Consider the following 15,559-nt stretch of genomic DNA (forward strand, 5'->3'; position numbering starts at 1 on the left):
TTGGCTACTATGTCCTCTTGGCGATTGAGGACTTGGTTCGAGTCTTCAGGGCTTGGTGAGTTGTGATTTTGCTACTGCAATTTCTTTTTGCCATAAGCTATTGGTTGGCCTCGTGTGCCGCCTCTTTCTTGGCTCACAGGTGCCCAGGTAGTGCTACATGAGTCATTCCTTGGTTGGGTACTTTGCTGATTTTATTTTGGAGCTTTGAAAAGCTTTGTGAATGCCATCTGGAAACCACTCAAAGAGAGTGCAGCTGGGGTGCAGTGTGATTGCATCTGGACAGCCAATGGAATTGCACTCAGAAAAGAAAATGCCTTTGGGTTGAGCCTACGGGTTAAGTGCACTTATGTGATGGTGTTATATGCTTGAAAGCCTTGCGAAGGCTTAGTGAATTGGGGCTTGCGTGCTCAGTTGCAGGGAAGGTCTCCCAGATGCAACTTGTAATCATTTCACTGTGAAATATAAAGAAATACCGAAAGGGGCGCCACGGTGTTTGGGGCCAATCGGGTGCACTTGTCTATGTCTGTTGAGCAGGGGCATTCTAGCCTCCATCCCTTTTTCAATGGTTTTGTTTGTGAACAAATGGGTAAATGCCAAATGGTGATCATGCAATGGTTAATGGTTGTGATATATGCTTTGTGAGCTGTAAATAAGTGCTGAAGTGATTAAAGGTTTAGTTCCACTGCCCTCTGAGTGATTAGAGGCCGGTTTCAGAATCACACACAAGGATAGAAGAATTTGTTTAAAGGGGCAAATAAAGAATGAAATAAATCCTTTGTTGAATCACACACAAGCTAAAAGGGCATTTAGGAAAGGTGAAATTATTTTTGGTTTTGGTTAATTCGATTACGGCCGCACAAATTAAATCAAATGACAATTTCAAAAATTTTATCTCGCAATTTTCGGATTGTTTCTTGGACGAATTACCCCCAGGTTTTCCCAAGTCTAGATCTGAAGATCATCACATAGAGATTTTACCTAGAAATTCACCTCCTTGTAGAGCTCCATATCGAGTATACATCTTAGAACGAAAAGAGATTCAAAGACAAATAGAAGAATTGCTGGAAAGAAAGTTGATTAGGCCAAGTAGCTCCCCGTATGGTGCTCCAATCCTTTTGGTGAAAAAGAAAAATGGCACATTTAGGATGTGTGTGGACTATAGAGCACTTAATACGCTCACTGTCAAGAATCGATATCCAATTCCAAGAGTAGATGACTTACTTGACAAGTTGAGAGGAGCTAAAGTCTTTAGCAATATTGATCTTAAATCTGGTTATCAAATCAGGGTGGATGAGGCAATGGGGCATGAAATCGGCGATAGAGTGTTGTCGGCCACTCACAGATGCAACCTTGGCACATCTCTTGGTCATAGCTCTGCGTCTAACCAGGACTACCGTGACCCTTGTCGGTCAGGCTCTGACTCTAAATAGGGAGGGGATGTCCCCAAGTGTGATATGTGTGTCAACCCTCTGTTTGAGCTGTCGGGTCACTAGCTCCAGGTCACAATCATGTTGAGGCCTCGTCTCGTGGGGGTCCATCTGATCTGGCTGAAAAAACTCCGTGATAGAGCTCTGAGAGGATTCAGCCAAGGAAAAAGTCTACTCCTATCTCTGTGCTCAAAGTATTCTCTGAGTACCTAATGAATGAAACCTGCCAAACATCGCTGGTCTGAGTAGGAGAGGAATTGGGCCTAAATCCCACAGCTATCTCTAAAGAGGCAGTAGAAACGCCCTCGGATCTCATAGTAAACATAACACTTGAAGATGAAGTGCTCCTTTGTCTCAATCTCCTGCATGTCACATAATGTGCATATGTGCCTCTCCTTGGATAGTCGCTCTGCTCTACCACTCTCGATACGAAGTCTATGTGAAGAGACTTAGAACTGCCCAATAGAGATCCTCAATGAGTGGGGTAAGTAGATCTGCGTGTATTTTGGAGGGTCAATGAAACCCTCCTCTATGATATGTAAGCAGAGATCTGTGTAGAAGCTAAACTTCGCTAGGAGTTCACTCGGTCCTAACCATGTCCGAAATGTGTGTAGCTATAAGAGATCCTCACGGATAACCTGGTTGACCTCATGTGACACGAGGGGAGAAAACGGAGCATCCATGCTGTACTAGAAGGAAGGTAGTCTATCCATGTGGAGCCTCAGTCGCTCAAACCATCTCTCTGTGCGTGCATACCAGCACCTCTGGTCCCCTCCTGCTGCAAGTGCCATAGAAGAGGACAGTGCTAGCCATGGTAGCCTGCTACGCCCAAAGGTGTAATCCCCATATTCCCTGACTCTCGGTACAGATACGTGATGATCTTAAATGCAGCATCTAGCTATAATGGGGGTAACCCAAACTCAGCCTGAATGATCTGGTGAGCAACGGATGGCTTAACACGAATCATCCGTGATAACATCAGAAATTGTAGCCGCTCCACACGGGCCCACTCTATATCTAACAAGTCTGGTCTCCAACATGGACTGCCGTACATCCCCGCTGGACAGATCAAGGAGTCAAAAAGCAACCCCTTGGTCCGTGGATCCTAAAAGTGCAAGGGGCAGCATTGCCTCTTTAGTCTGGCCAATGAAACATATCCTCTGCCTAAGCATGTGTGCATCGCGTGTCTCATAGTAAAGATGGGTTCGGAAAAGACAATCCCAAGATAAGTGTATGATGAAACTATCTCAACAAGTGACCCATCAAATGTGAACTGCTCCTGACGCATGACGGCTCGAGATGTATTGAAGATCATAACCTTGGATTTAGCCACGTTGACCTTCAAATCATGAGACTTACAAAAGGATTATAGTACGTCAAGGTGTCTCTGGAGCCCCTCTACTAAGGAAGACAAAGAGCCACGTCATCTGCATAAAGCAATATCCGAATCAGCGTGCCCGCAAGAAAGCAACCAATCCCACCTATGTCAACCTGTCTCAAGCTCGTCAATGTAGAGGCCAAACAAGGTAGGTGATAATGGACACACGTGCTTGACTCCAATAGTGCTCATGATCTTGTCTGTCCACCCAGACCATGCCCGGACTCTGCCTGAAACTCTCTCGTAAAGTGCCATGACAACCCAAATGATCTCCTGGTCATAACCAAATCCTAAAGGCGCCGTATGACGCGGGCTCTCGAAACCGTGTCAAATGCCTTGCGGAAATCCACAAAGCAACAATAAACCCTTTGCTTCCGTGCCCTCGTCTCCTCGATGATACATCTGAGCGTGAGAATGTGGTCCATGGTTCCATGATCATGCCGAAATCCGGCCTGTCCTATTCCTCTAAGTCCTCGACACTCCGCAAATCTGCTGACCTCGGAATCAAGTACTGATGCATAAATCTTGGACATGACATGTTCAATCATAATGGTCCTATAGTTCTCCGGGTTCATGGGATCCCCTGCCTTGTGGATTGGTGAGATAGTGTTAATGGTCCAAGTGCATGGAAATCCCAAACAAACAGCTTCATTAAAGAGCTTTGCTAAGATCGGGGCTAGGAGGTTAATCCCATATGCAATGAACTCAGTGCATAGTCCCTCATGATCCTTCGCTCAACCATTATGAAGTTTCATTACGGCATCCTTTAACCCCCCCTAGTGAAGAGGGAGTAGGATGTGGGGCGTGGCATATGTGAGAGGTTAGGTACTGGCTGATTTGGGACGTCATAAAGTGTGCATACACAACTCACGGGTTGGCACAGAGAGGGGTTGAAGTTGATGGAATCATGGGGTATAACTATCGCTGATATACCAAAAGATGCATGTGAAATAAGAGAGATTGTGACGCAGAAAATGGTACAAAAACAATGGCAAAATCCGGGGACAAAAATGCAGTTTTATAAACAAGAAATTAACTCAATGGACAATTATGGAATGCAGGAATACCTTAAGGATCCCCAAAGAGGAAAGAATCTGCAAAATCTGCCCCACAGGAGAAGTAGAAAATGAGCAGCATGTACTCCTCATATGTAGAGCATACGCACACATTTGAGAAGGCTATGGGGAACGTAGAGACCTAAAGAATCTGCTGAAGCAGCCACCCAAAAGGCTAGGAAGCTACTTAAAAGAGATTTTAGAGCATCGCAACAAGGTACTGGGTCTAGATCACAAGCTAGCCCAACAAGTACTAACTACATGACAAAGCTGTAAGATTTTTCTCCTCACTGGATGTAAGGGATCACTATTAGTCAATAGTGATTGCCACTCCCATAGATCCTCAAGGGTCTCACATGGACTTTAATACAATCATATCATATATCTCTCTCTCTAGCTTAGACCCCTATCCCTTATCCTACCCATCGCTCTCTATCCTAGGCCCCTATCTTGACACCTAGCCTCCTAGTCCCCTGCCATGTCGCCCAGACCTAGGCATGTGCAGGAGCCCTGTTGTGTGCCGCGAATCAGCACGGGGGTGTCCTATCTGCTACGCCTACACACCTACCTGCCAAAAGCCTCAAAGAAGCATACGAGAGACCGTGAATGGCCTACAAGAGGCCTTGGTGACACCACGGACCGCTCGCCACTGCTCCACGTCCAAGAAACCACCACTCCAGGCCAAGAAAACGTCAGCAGATTCAAGAAAGTGCCTTGGCGGCTCAAAGAAAGTTCACTAGCTGCTCCAAGAAAGTGCCCGGGCTGCAAGAAATGCTAGAAGATCAAGACCATGTGTCGAAACAAGGGTAAAAAGGCAAGCTTAAGCAACCACACAATGCACCACTGAAAGGGGAAAAGGGAAGGAAGGACAACCAGCACCCTTGAAGACCACTCCGGGTTGCAAAAACATCCCACCAAGAACATCAAGATCCATAGGAAGGGCAGAGAAGGACTACCAGCATGCTTGAAGGTCACCCAGGGCAGTAAATATGTGAACAATTTCTCTATTTCTGCACTGCCACACACAGTCCATGTAAGCCAAAAAATTTGCCGCATTATCATACAGTTAGCAAAGATCCCATGCCTACAAGAGCGGGAGTAGAAGACACATGGGGCAAACAAGCTTTGGAGACAGCTATGGCAGCCCTCTCTACAAGGACAGCTCACAAAGGTACTACAGATGTACTCACATGCCTCAACAAAATTTGCCCCGTGCTGATAGAAAATATAGACAACCTGGAGGCCACAAATGTGGCTTTATTGGCTGAGAAAGCACATGTGGACAAGACATTAGCTGAAATCAAAAAGCAAGGAGGGAAGGTACAAGAAAAATGGATGAAGGAAAAGGCCAAGAAAGAAGAATGGGAGAAGGAGACGGTAGGATGGAAAAGTGAGAACACCAAGCTCCAAGACAAAGTACACACACTAGGGGTTGAGCTACAGCAAATGAAGGGCATGCAAGTAACATCAGATGGGGGTAACAGAGCCATGGAAGAGCTCAAAGCAAAAAAAGCAGCTCTTAAGAAAGAGATGGCTGCCATGCAAGCTACCATGAATTGTAAACATGCTCAGTTCGCACAACAGTTCACCTAAGGAAAAGAAGAGATGCTTGAGTGGACAAAAGTGGTTAAATAGGTGTCAGCAGCTCCTAAAAAGGAGCTCATCTCTGAGACATTAGAGGAAGAGAAAAGGAGGACCAACAAGGCAATGAATGTCCTAGTTAGAGGCTTAACAGTGGGAGATACTGTCACCACAATGTAAATATCCTAAGTCAAAGTACAGTTGACCATTTATTTGATCATAATTAAAGAGTTTTATATGTGTTAATTATGGTCAAAGAATTCTTTTAATGGTCAAAGGATTGACTACGGTCAAAGATACTTGACTCTAGTCAAGTAAACCTGACTTCGGTCGGGGAGACTTGGTTTATTACCAAGAGGGTTAACTGCGGTTAGCCAGAGAACCATAGAGCTGACTACGGTCAGAGAGTGTTGACTTCGGTCAACAAGACTTGGCATGTGCCAAGAGGGTTAACCACGGTTAACCAAGATGTGCCAACTTCGGTTGGAGAGACTTGGCTATAATTAAGGCGCCTCGACCCTTGGTCAAAGCTCCTTAATTATAATCAAGAGTGTTGACTCCGGTCAACCAGAGAATAAATATATATTTTTATATTTGTTAGGTATGCACATGTGTGCAGTGAGGATGCCCACCGTGACTAGAATTAGTCCACAGTGTGTTATTTGCATGCAAAGCGCTAACAATTAATGGGTGCCATGGTGGTGCGCTTTAATTAATTGTTGCAGGTACTAGGAAGAGTTATTTTTCCTAAGCGCTACAGGAGCCTAACAAGCATCTAGGAGGCGGTTCGTGTGACCAAGTGCTTTGAAGACTCCAGAGTGGCCCTTAGTGGCATGTAATAGGACTTAGTCTAGATTTTAGACAAGTGGCATGTTGCCAATTTGAAATGAGCTTGAAGCTCTTGTAATAAAGGATTCACGTTTTGGATTTTGGGATGTATCAGACAGCTCTACGCTGAACTCTTGTAACAGATTCTCTTCAAGAAATAAAATACCTTCGGGGGGGTCCAGCCCAACATGTTGTCCTGGGCCCTAGCAGTGTGTAGAGAGAGAGAGAGAGAGAGAGCTTTACTGAGTATTTCTGCAGTAAATTCAGAGTGCAAGGATCTGTAGAGAGAGAACTAGTGAATTGCATTGGTATCAAAGCACAGCTATACTGTCTTCTTAGACAGTGACGATCCAAGGAATTGATGCGTGATGATGAGGGCGCACGATATTTGAGCCTGCGCAATAAGATTGGCGTATGGAAGGCTTCCTCGTTCGTTCTCCTTATGCTAGTCCTTGGGTGACGATCTAAAGTTTAAAGGCTGTGACAACCCAACAAGAAGTTTACTTCTACCCAGTACTATCTACTATGCACGGGGCCCTGCAACTAAATAGCAAAGGAAAGATTTCCGTCGAATGGCGAAGGGGTATCAGGGTATAATATTTCCGTCGAACGGCGAAGGGGTATCGGGGAGGTCACTGCGCTGCACACAGAAGGCTCCAGCGAGGCGACGGGCGCGACGCGCGATGGTTTCTGAGGCGCGATGCACGACTTCGACCAGCCAAGTAAAGGTGTGAAACCTTAGGCTTACGTGGCAGCCGGGAGGATCTTTGCTGATGTGGCCAGGGTGTTCAGCCAGGGTGTACACGTGGCACTCAGGTAAGTAGACATGATGATGTGGCGCTGACACGTGCGAGCCGACGTGGCAGTGTACAGTTCTGGTGCTGACATGGCAGTACACATGGCAGCCAGTCCAGATGCTGACGTGGCAATGACGTGGCAGACAGGTAGCTGATGTGGCAAACCCTGGGTTTATCTAACCTAACCTTGGTTAGTAGACTGGTTAGAGGTCCAGTTAGTTGACCCAACCAGACCAGTCTCGTCACTAACTAGACTGTGACCAGTCCAGTTAGTCTAGTTGCAGACTAATCAGACCAGAACCAATCAGTCGGATTAGAGTAACTAGCCAGTTACTCCATCTGGTTACTGTTCTTTTCAACAAAAAAAAAGGGGACAGTTGCAGAGACTGTTTCTGCTAGCAGATTTCACCTGCCTGTCAGACTTTTACTGTCAAAAAAGCAGCAGAAAAGCAGAGAAAACAGAGATTTGCAGAAAAAGAGTATGCATGCCTTTGAGCAGTGAAAAGAGGGAAAAACAGATGCTTTTTGAAGCCATCTGCAGCAGCCAGAAAAAGGGCAATATAGTTGTTGATGCTTTGGCAACTGTGTGGGTATATGCCTTGAATTGACAGCCAATACTGGCATAGATTGTGAATGCAAGACACCTCTTGCTGAGGTAAATTTTCCCTTTGAAAAGCAAAGGCAGCGTGCATCAGTTGCATACATAGTGTGTGTGAGAAACTTGCAGATCTCAGACAAGTTGTAAGAAGATGGCTCAATCACCTATCCAGTGGGATTCACAAGATAGGGATGCGCATCCAAATCAGAGAAGTGTGCATCAAACTCAGCAAGAATTTGAGCAGATGGTACGCACTCGTATACAAGAGATGGAAAATCTCAGAAAGGATCCAAGGGCTCAGCATTTGTTTCAAACAGAAGCTATGCCTAATGCAGTATATGATGTGCCAATGCCAGAGGCACACTCTCGTGTACAGCCAGAGAAAGAGAGATCTCATAGGGGACAGTCTCATAGCAGGAAGAGATCGAGGCATCATCACCGATCTCCTAGTCCATCACCGTCTACCTCGAGTTCAACTTCTGTATCTTCTTCTTCATCAGATAAACCATCAAGGAAAAGAAGGAAACACAAGAAGTCTAGGAAGAGAGAGTCTTCCAAAGAGACCAAGGAATTCAAAGAGGGAGGTAAATCTGTCCAGTTTATGACCTACAATGGACAGTATGGTCATACAAACAAAGCATTGCAGTTCATCAGGCAGTTTGATGCTGCATTCGGCACAGAAAAGTTTTCAAAATCCTCCAAGTTAAGAATGGTCAGTTTGCACTTGACAGCGACAGCTAGTGCATGGTGGAGTGCACAGACCACAGATGGGTCAGCCCCAAAGAAGTGGAAGGACTTCAAGAAAGCCTTCTACCAGCAGTTTATGCCTAAACAGTTTAGAGACCATGTTCTTCAAGATTGGGACAGTTTGCATATGGATGCAGGAGATACAGTGGATGTGTACAACCAAAAGTTTTGGGATGCTTATTTGCAGGTTGCACCTTTCAAAAAGATCTCCAAAGGAACCCAAATGAGAAAGTATAGAGCAGGTCTCACTCCAAGAATCCAGGCAGTAGTGAATGCTTTGGAGGCAAAGAACATTCAAGACCTTATGCATTCAGCTTCAGTAGCTAGTCTTGTGCCGTTACAAGATCCATCCACGGTACTATCCTTGCATGCAGGGCGTGCCGAAAGAAAGAAAACTGATTTTTCAAAATCAGAAAAGAAAGAGTACCCCAAGGTTGAAAAGAAAGGGTTTCAGCCTCAGAAGCGGAGGGGTACTCAGTTTTCAAAGGCTTATAAAGGCAAATCTCCATTCACCCCTGAACAGATAGCTGAATTCCATAGAGATGGGAAATGCTTCAAGTGCGGCAAAGAGGGGCATGTGGCTGCCCAGTGCCCAAAAAAGCCTTCAATTTCGAAGGGAAAGAGGTAGAGAAGCCACGAGGACCGCAAAAGCCAATGGCAGGAGGAATTCCTGACATACTGGGTCATGTTTCAAACCCAGAAGAACGAGAATTGCTGCTATCATGGGGCAAAGTCAGAGACCAGCAAGCGCTAATTTTATTTGATCCAGGGGCTACTGATAATTTCATATCAGAGGACTTAGCCCTGAGGCTAGGAATAAAGACGGAGGAGTTGGGCAGGGCTTTGGATGCCGATCAGATGTTCTGTGGGAATCCTGTGCCAGTCACTCCCTTGATAGGGAAGCTCCGTCTTCATGTACAGAGTTATGTGGATAAGGAAGACTTCTTCATTTCTCCACTGAAACATCATGATGTAGTCTTGGGAATGCCTTGGTTTCATCGCAAGGCAGTGAAGTTGACTCTTCCTGAAAGAGTGCTGGAGTTTGTGCATATGGGAAAAAATCAGTGTTTAGTTGCCAGGAATAAAGGGGAGACTATCCCCATTGTATCTGATGTTACATGTGGTAAAGCAATAAAGTCTGCAATTTCTGCGTACATGGTTTTTGTAAAAGAAAAGAGAATGATATGCATGCTGAAATGAATGATGCAGACAAAGATAAGTTTCAGTTTCTTGTAAACTTTAAAGATTGCTTTTCCGATGCTTTTCCAAGGGAGTTACCCCCAGAGAGACCAGAAGATCATCAGATAGAGTTAATGCCTGGTAGTGAGCCACCAAACAGACCACCTTATAGAGTCAGTGCGACTCAGAGAGAGGAGATTATGGCTCAGGTGCAGGACTTACTGTCCAAAGGGTTGATTCAGCCCAGCTCGTCTCCTTTTTGTTCCCCTGTACTGCTGGTACAAAAGAAAGATGGTTCATTCCGTATGTGCGTCGATTATCGCGCACTGAACAAAATGACCATCAAGAATAGATTCCCTATTCCGCGCATTGATGATGTGCTGGATCAATTAATGGAGCTTCAGTTTTCAGCAGGATAGACTTAAAGAGTGGCTATCACCAAATGAGGATACAGCCTCAGGATGTGCACAAGACAGCATTCCACACTACAATCGGGTTGTATGAATACTTAGTGATGCCTTTTGGGTTGACAAATGCTCCAGCCACATTCAATAGAATGATGGATCACATCTTCCGAAAGTACATGCATTTCATGGGTACTTTCTTTGATGATATCCTAGTCTTTTCAAAGACAGAGGAAGAGCACAGGGAACATCTTGCTATAGTGTTTCAGGAGCTGAGAAATCATCAGCTCTATGCAAACAGCAAGAAAAGTGAATTCTTCTTGGAAGAAATCCATTATCTGGGGCATATAATATCCAAGAATGGGATACAGATGGATCCAGCAAAGATCCGTGCCATTCAGGAATGGCCAGAGCTGAAAACTGTGCATGAAGTTCTAAGTTTCCTACATGTGTTCTTACTACAGAAAGTTTATCAGGCATTTTGCTGATATCGCAGCTCCATTACATGACCTTACTAAGAAAAATGCAGCCTTCACATGGGGAATGTCACAAAAGAAAGCATTCAATACACTCAAGGAGAAGTTGACTACAGAGCCTATTCTTGAAGTCCGGATCTTTATCAACCTTTTGATGTTGATTGCGATGCTTGTGGAGAGTGTGTTGGGACTGCATTACATCAGAATGGACATGTAGTAGCCTACGAGAGCCGAAGATTGCGTGATGCAGAAAGATATCTCGGAATCTATGAGAAAGAGTTATTGGCTGTAATTCATGCCATCCATACATGGAAGCATTATCTTTTGGGTGCAGATTTTACTGTTAAAACAGATCACCAAAGTCTGAGATACTTTTTGACTCAGACCAAGCTTTCCGAGAAGCATATGAAATGGGCAAATATGCTGTCAATGTATCATTTTCAGATTGTCCATACCCCAGGAATTCGGAACAGAGTGGCAAATGCCTTGTCCCGAAGACCCCACGTCAATAATGTGACTATTGCTCATCATCAGGACCTAGAAGGCATGAGGGAGCAATATGCTAGTGATGCAGATTTTGGTGAGATTTTACAGCAAATGCAAGAGGGGCAATCCACCAGTCGGCATCTTGAAAGAGGGTTTTGTGAATTTATATTTTTTTAAATTTTGTGCCTTGTACCGCGGACTATCGATAGCAGCCTACTGCTTCATCAAGAGCCTCTCCCCCCCTTCCTTCATCGCACATCGGGTCGGCTCCCGTCTTCACCCGTACGACTTTATTCAAGGGTTCCTGGCAGAACTTATTGGCTCTTGATCTTTGGGTTCGATAGTTCTCTGCTTGGTATTGAAACACATGGGGGGCCTCAGCCACTCAAGAAATCATGAGTTCTGTCTAAAAAGTACGGATCTCCACACCCAGATACAGATCCCAATCCTTCCCCACTTCTCCGAAACTCAGAAGTTTGATGGTACTAACTATGACACCTGGAAGGATAACATCGTCGCAGTTTCAGAGGGGGACAGACATCCTCTTCTCCATTTACTCTCTCGTACAGGTTCCCATCTACCGGATTCTCTTCACCGACAAACTTTCCTCATTTGCACTACACTTCGAGTCTTGGATTGTTTCTTTACATGGCCCCAACCGGGAACATACTCTCGAGGGGGACTCTCCCGTTCACCATCCTTCAACAGTCCGGCTCGTTATCGACAGTACCAGCTTCTTGCGGACTCACCCAGCTCCCTGCTTCTTCAACAGGAGCTGAGAGGGGGTGTTAGCATTATATGCATCTCCTGTCTATAGTGTACTTGTGTGCACACTGCTCTGAGTGAGGGCTTCTTTGTGGGTGTGCCCGCCCCTCGTGAGGTTCTTTCATTCCCGGTTCCACACTTGTATCTGACACTATTTTCCATCGGTCGGAGGCTATTCCTACACTCAGAGGGGGCACCCACGAGACAGGGCCGAAGCAGGGGACAGAGGGGGACAGACCAGGTCGACCAGCTCCTGGCCGACTAGCTCCTGGCCGACCAGCTGGTCGGCCCAGTTGGCTGGCCGACCAGCTGGTCGGCCTAGGCCAACTAGACCGACCACCTACCCTGGCCTCCCCTACATAAGGGCCTTCCCCCTCCTCATTGTCATTATCTTCTGGTGCAGCTCCTCCAGCCTCCTCGCTGCAAGCTCCTCCAGCCTCCTCGCCTCAGGCTCCTGCTTCCTCACTCCAGGCTTCCCCTGCCTCCTCGCTCCAGGCCCCTCCAGCCTCCTCGCTGCAGGCTCCTCCAGCCTCCTCGCCTCAGGCTCCTGCTTCCTTGCTCCAGGCTTCCCCTGCCTCCTCGCTCCAGGCCCCTCCAGCCTCCTCGCTGCAGGCTCCTCCAGCCTCCTCGCCTCAGGCTCCTCCAGCCTCACTCCAGGCTTCCCCTGCCTCCTCGCTCCAGGCTCCTCCAACCTCCTTGCTGCAGGCTCCTCCAGCCTCCACGCCTCAGGCTCCTGCCTCCTCGCTCCAGGCTCCTCCAACCTCCTCGTTCCTAGGCTCCAGCCTCCTTGTGCCCCTTTCCTCTGCTCCAGTTTAGCCCCTTCTGCAGCTCTTGTTTCTCATCCTGTTCAGGACTCCTTGTATTACAGTTGCTGCCCTGGTTTATGGGCTGAGTTACAGCAGATCTGTTTGTGGCACATCTTGTTGTCTCTAGTGTTCTCTGTGTGATTCTGTAGCTTCAGTTTGCTTACATCTTCCGCTGCCACTCTTGACATTCATTCCGGTTCGCAAAACCATAAAGGCAGATCATATGGCTAAGCTTTTCATGGCACAGATCTTTAAGCATCATGGTATGCCTAAGTCCATTGTTAGTGATCGAGATCCCAGAATGACCAGTCTATTCTGGAGAGCTTTATTTGATAACATGGGGACAAATTTGAATTTTTCTTCTTCTTTCCATCCCCAGACAGATGGTCAAAGTGAAGTAGCAAATTCTACAGCATTAGATATGCTGAAATGCTACGTGGGTGACCAACGTTCAGACTGCGAAAAGTACCTACCATTGGTAGAGTTTGCTTACAATAATACACTACACAGCTCTATAGGGAAAGCCCCCTTTGAGGTCATTTATGGGAAGGTGATTTTGCCACCTATATTGAGGACCAAAGATGAAATATTTGCAGCTGATCAGTTTGTGAGAGACCTCCAGACAGCTTACAACCAAGTCCGGACAGCAATCGAAAGGTCTCAAGAGAAACATAAAAGCGCTACAGATAAACATAGGAGACAGTTAGATCTCAAGGAAGGGGATTGGGTACTTTTGAAGTTTGAAAAAGCTAGGCTCCACAAGTTTAAAGGCAAAAAGAAAGTGTATGCAAAGTTATCTCCCGAATACTATGGCCCTTTCAGGGTTACAGAAAGAATAAATGAGGTTGCATACAGGTTAGCATTGCCAGAGCACTGGAGGATTCACAATGCATTCCATGTGAGTCTTCTAAAGAAATTCCAGGGGCCAGAGCCTACAAAACCAGTATCAGAGAATCCACCAGAAGTGGATGAGCTGGAGGAGGTCCTTCAGCCAGAGTAGATTGTGTACCATACAGTACGCAAAGGCCCTCAAGGTAAGGAGTTTTACAGGTATCTTGTAAAATTCAAGAACTATACGGCATTAGATGCCAAGTGGATGGACAAAGACATGTTATCCGATCATCCACAGCTTTTGGATGTTTACAAGGAAGCTTTTCAGTTGAGGTCAACTGAATAGAAGCCAAGGGGATGTCACCACAATGTAAATATCCTAAGTCAAAGTACAGTTGACCATTTATTTGATCATAATTAAAGAGTTTTATACGTGTTAATTATGGTCAAAGGATTGACTACGGTCAAAGATACTTGACTCTAGTCAAGTAAACCTGACTTCGGTCGGGGAGACTTGGTTTATTACCAAGAGGGTTAACTGCGGTTAACCAGAGAACCACAAAGCTGACTACGGTCAGAGAGTGTTGACTTCGGTCAACAAGACTTGGCATGTGCCAAGAGGGTTAACCACGGTTAACCAAGATGTGCCAACTTCGGTTGGAGAGTTGTGCCAACTTCGGTTGGAGAGACTTGGCTATAATTAAGGCGCCTCGACCCTTGGTCAAAGCTCCTTAATTATAATCAAGAGTGTTGACTCCGGTCAACCAGAGAATAAATATATATTTTTATATTTATTAGGTGTGCACATGTGTTCAGTGGGGATGCCCACTGTGACTAGAATTAGTCCATAGTGTGTTATTTGCATGCAAAGCGCTAACAATTAATGGGTGCCATGGTGGTGCGCTTTCATTAATTGTTGCAGGTACTAGGAAGAGTTATTTTTCCTAAGCGCTATAGGAGCCTAACAAGCATCTAGGAGGCGGTTCGTGTGACCAAGTGCTTTGAAGACTCCAGAGTGGCCCTTAGTGGCATGTAATAGGACTTAGTCTAGATTTTAGACAAGTGGCATGTTGCCAATTTGAAATGAGCTTGAAGCTCTTGTAATGAAGGATTCACATTTTGGATTTTGGGATGTATCAAACAGCTCTACGCTGAACTCTTGTAACAGATTCTCTTCAAGAAATAAAATACCTTCGGGGGGGTCCAGCCCGACATGTTGTCCTGGGCCCTAGCAGTGAGTAGAGAGAGAGAGAGAGAGAGAGAGAGAGAGAGAGAGCTTTACTGAGTATTTCTGTAGTAAATTCAGAGTGCGAGGATTTGTAGAGAGAGAACGAGTGAATTGCAGATACCCCAATGGCAGATGCAGTGTGACCAGAAAACGTGTTTCGGGCATCCAAAACGTGTAGAAACGTTTCTGCCCAAAACCTTTCATAGAAACGTGTGAAACGTGGCATTTAGGGTGAAACGCCCTGGGTACAAAGACAATGGGCAGATGCTCATGCTTTGTTCACCAAGATGGATGTCGACCTTACGTATGAGGGAGCTTGGAGAGTAGGGAAGACGAAGATACCAACACCCTTATGAGCATGAGGGCATCTCTGAAATGGACCAAAATCTACCTCGATGACAACCTCACTCTTCTACAGCAGAAGCACAAAAAGAGATGGGATGACACGAGTAATGGCAGCAAGGGAAGCAAGAAAATGAACTGCTTACAGGGATGGCAAAGTGATTATCCGGGAAAGAGCAAAATGGGGGGAAGGGAGAAGGGGAGAAGGAAGACGGGGAATTATGATGGTGTCGAGACACTTGAGAGGCCAAAGAGAGGGCGGCCCAGAGCTACAGGATACACATGGGAGTCAACTCATAGGAGAGAATTGAGGAGAGAGAGTGGGGTACGAGGCTCTGGAGAGTGGCTGTCCTTTTCAAAACACACTTGAGACCACTCATATCTGTGGTACGAAGAGAGGAGCATACACGTCATATGTGGATACGAGTCCAACTACCAAATGCCCGACAGATCTTCATTGCGATGTGCTACTTCCCCCAGACACATCATCATATGCTCAAGAGGTCACTACAGAGGGACATAGCCCATTTGAGACTATACATGATGACATCACACAGTTCTCCAAGCAGGGAGACACCCTCCTTCTGGGAGACTTCAATGCAAGGACAAGAGATAGACAAGTGGGCCTACT

General features: G+C 45.9%; 1 protein-coding gene across 3 annotated transcripts in view; it reads right to left on the minus strand.

The window, feature by feature from the left end:
* The window catches only part of LOC147888690 (uncharacterized), a 100,783-nt gene that overhangs the window by 84,235 nt on the left and 989 nt on the right, over positions 1 to 15,559 (minus strand). The window lies entirely within an intron of this gene.

This window comes from Dipteris shenzhenensis, chromosome 21 (assembly GCF_047967505.1).
Source record: "Dipteris shenzhenensis isolate YYH24624 ecotype China chromosome 21, Dip_SZ_1.0, whole genome shotgun sequence".
Lineage (NCBI taxonomy): Eukaryota > Viridiplantae > Streptophyta > Polypodiopsida > Gleicheniales > Dipteridaceae > Dipteris > Dipteris shenzhenensis.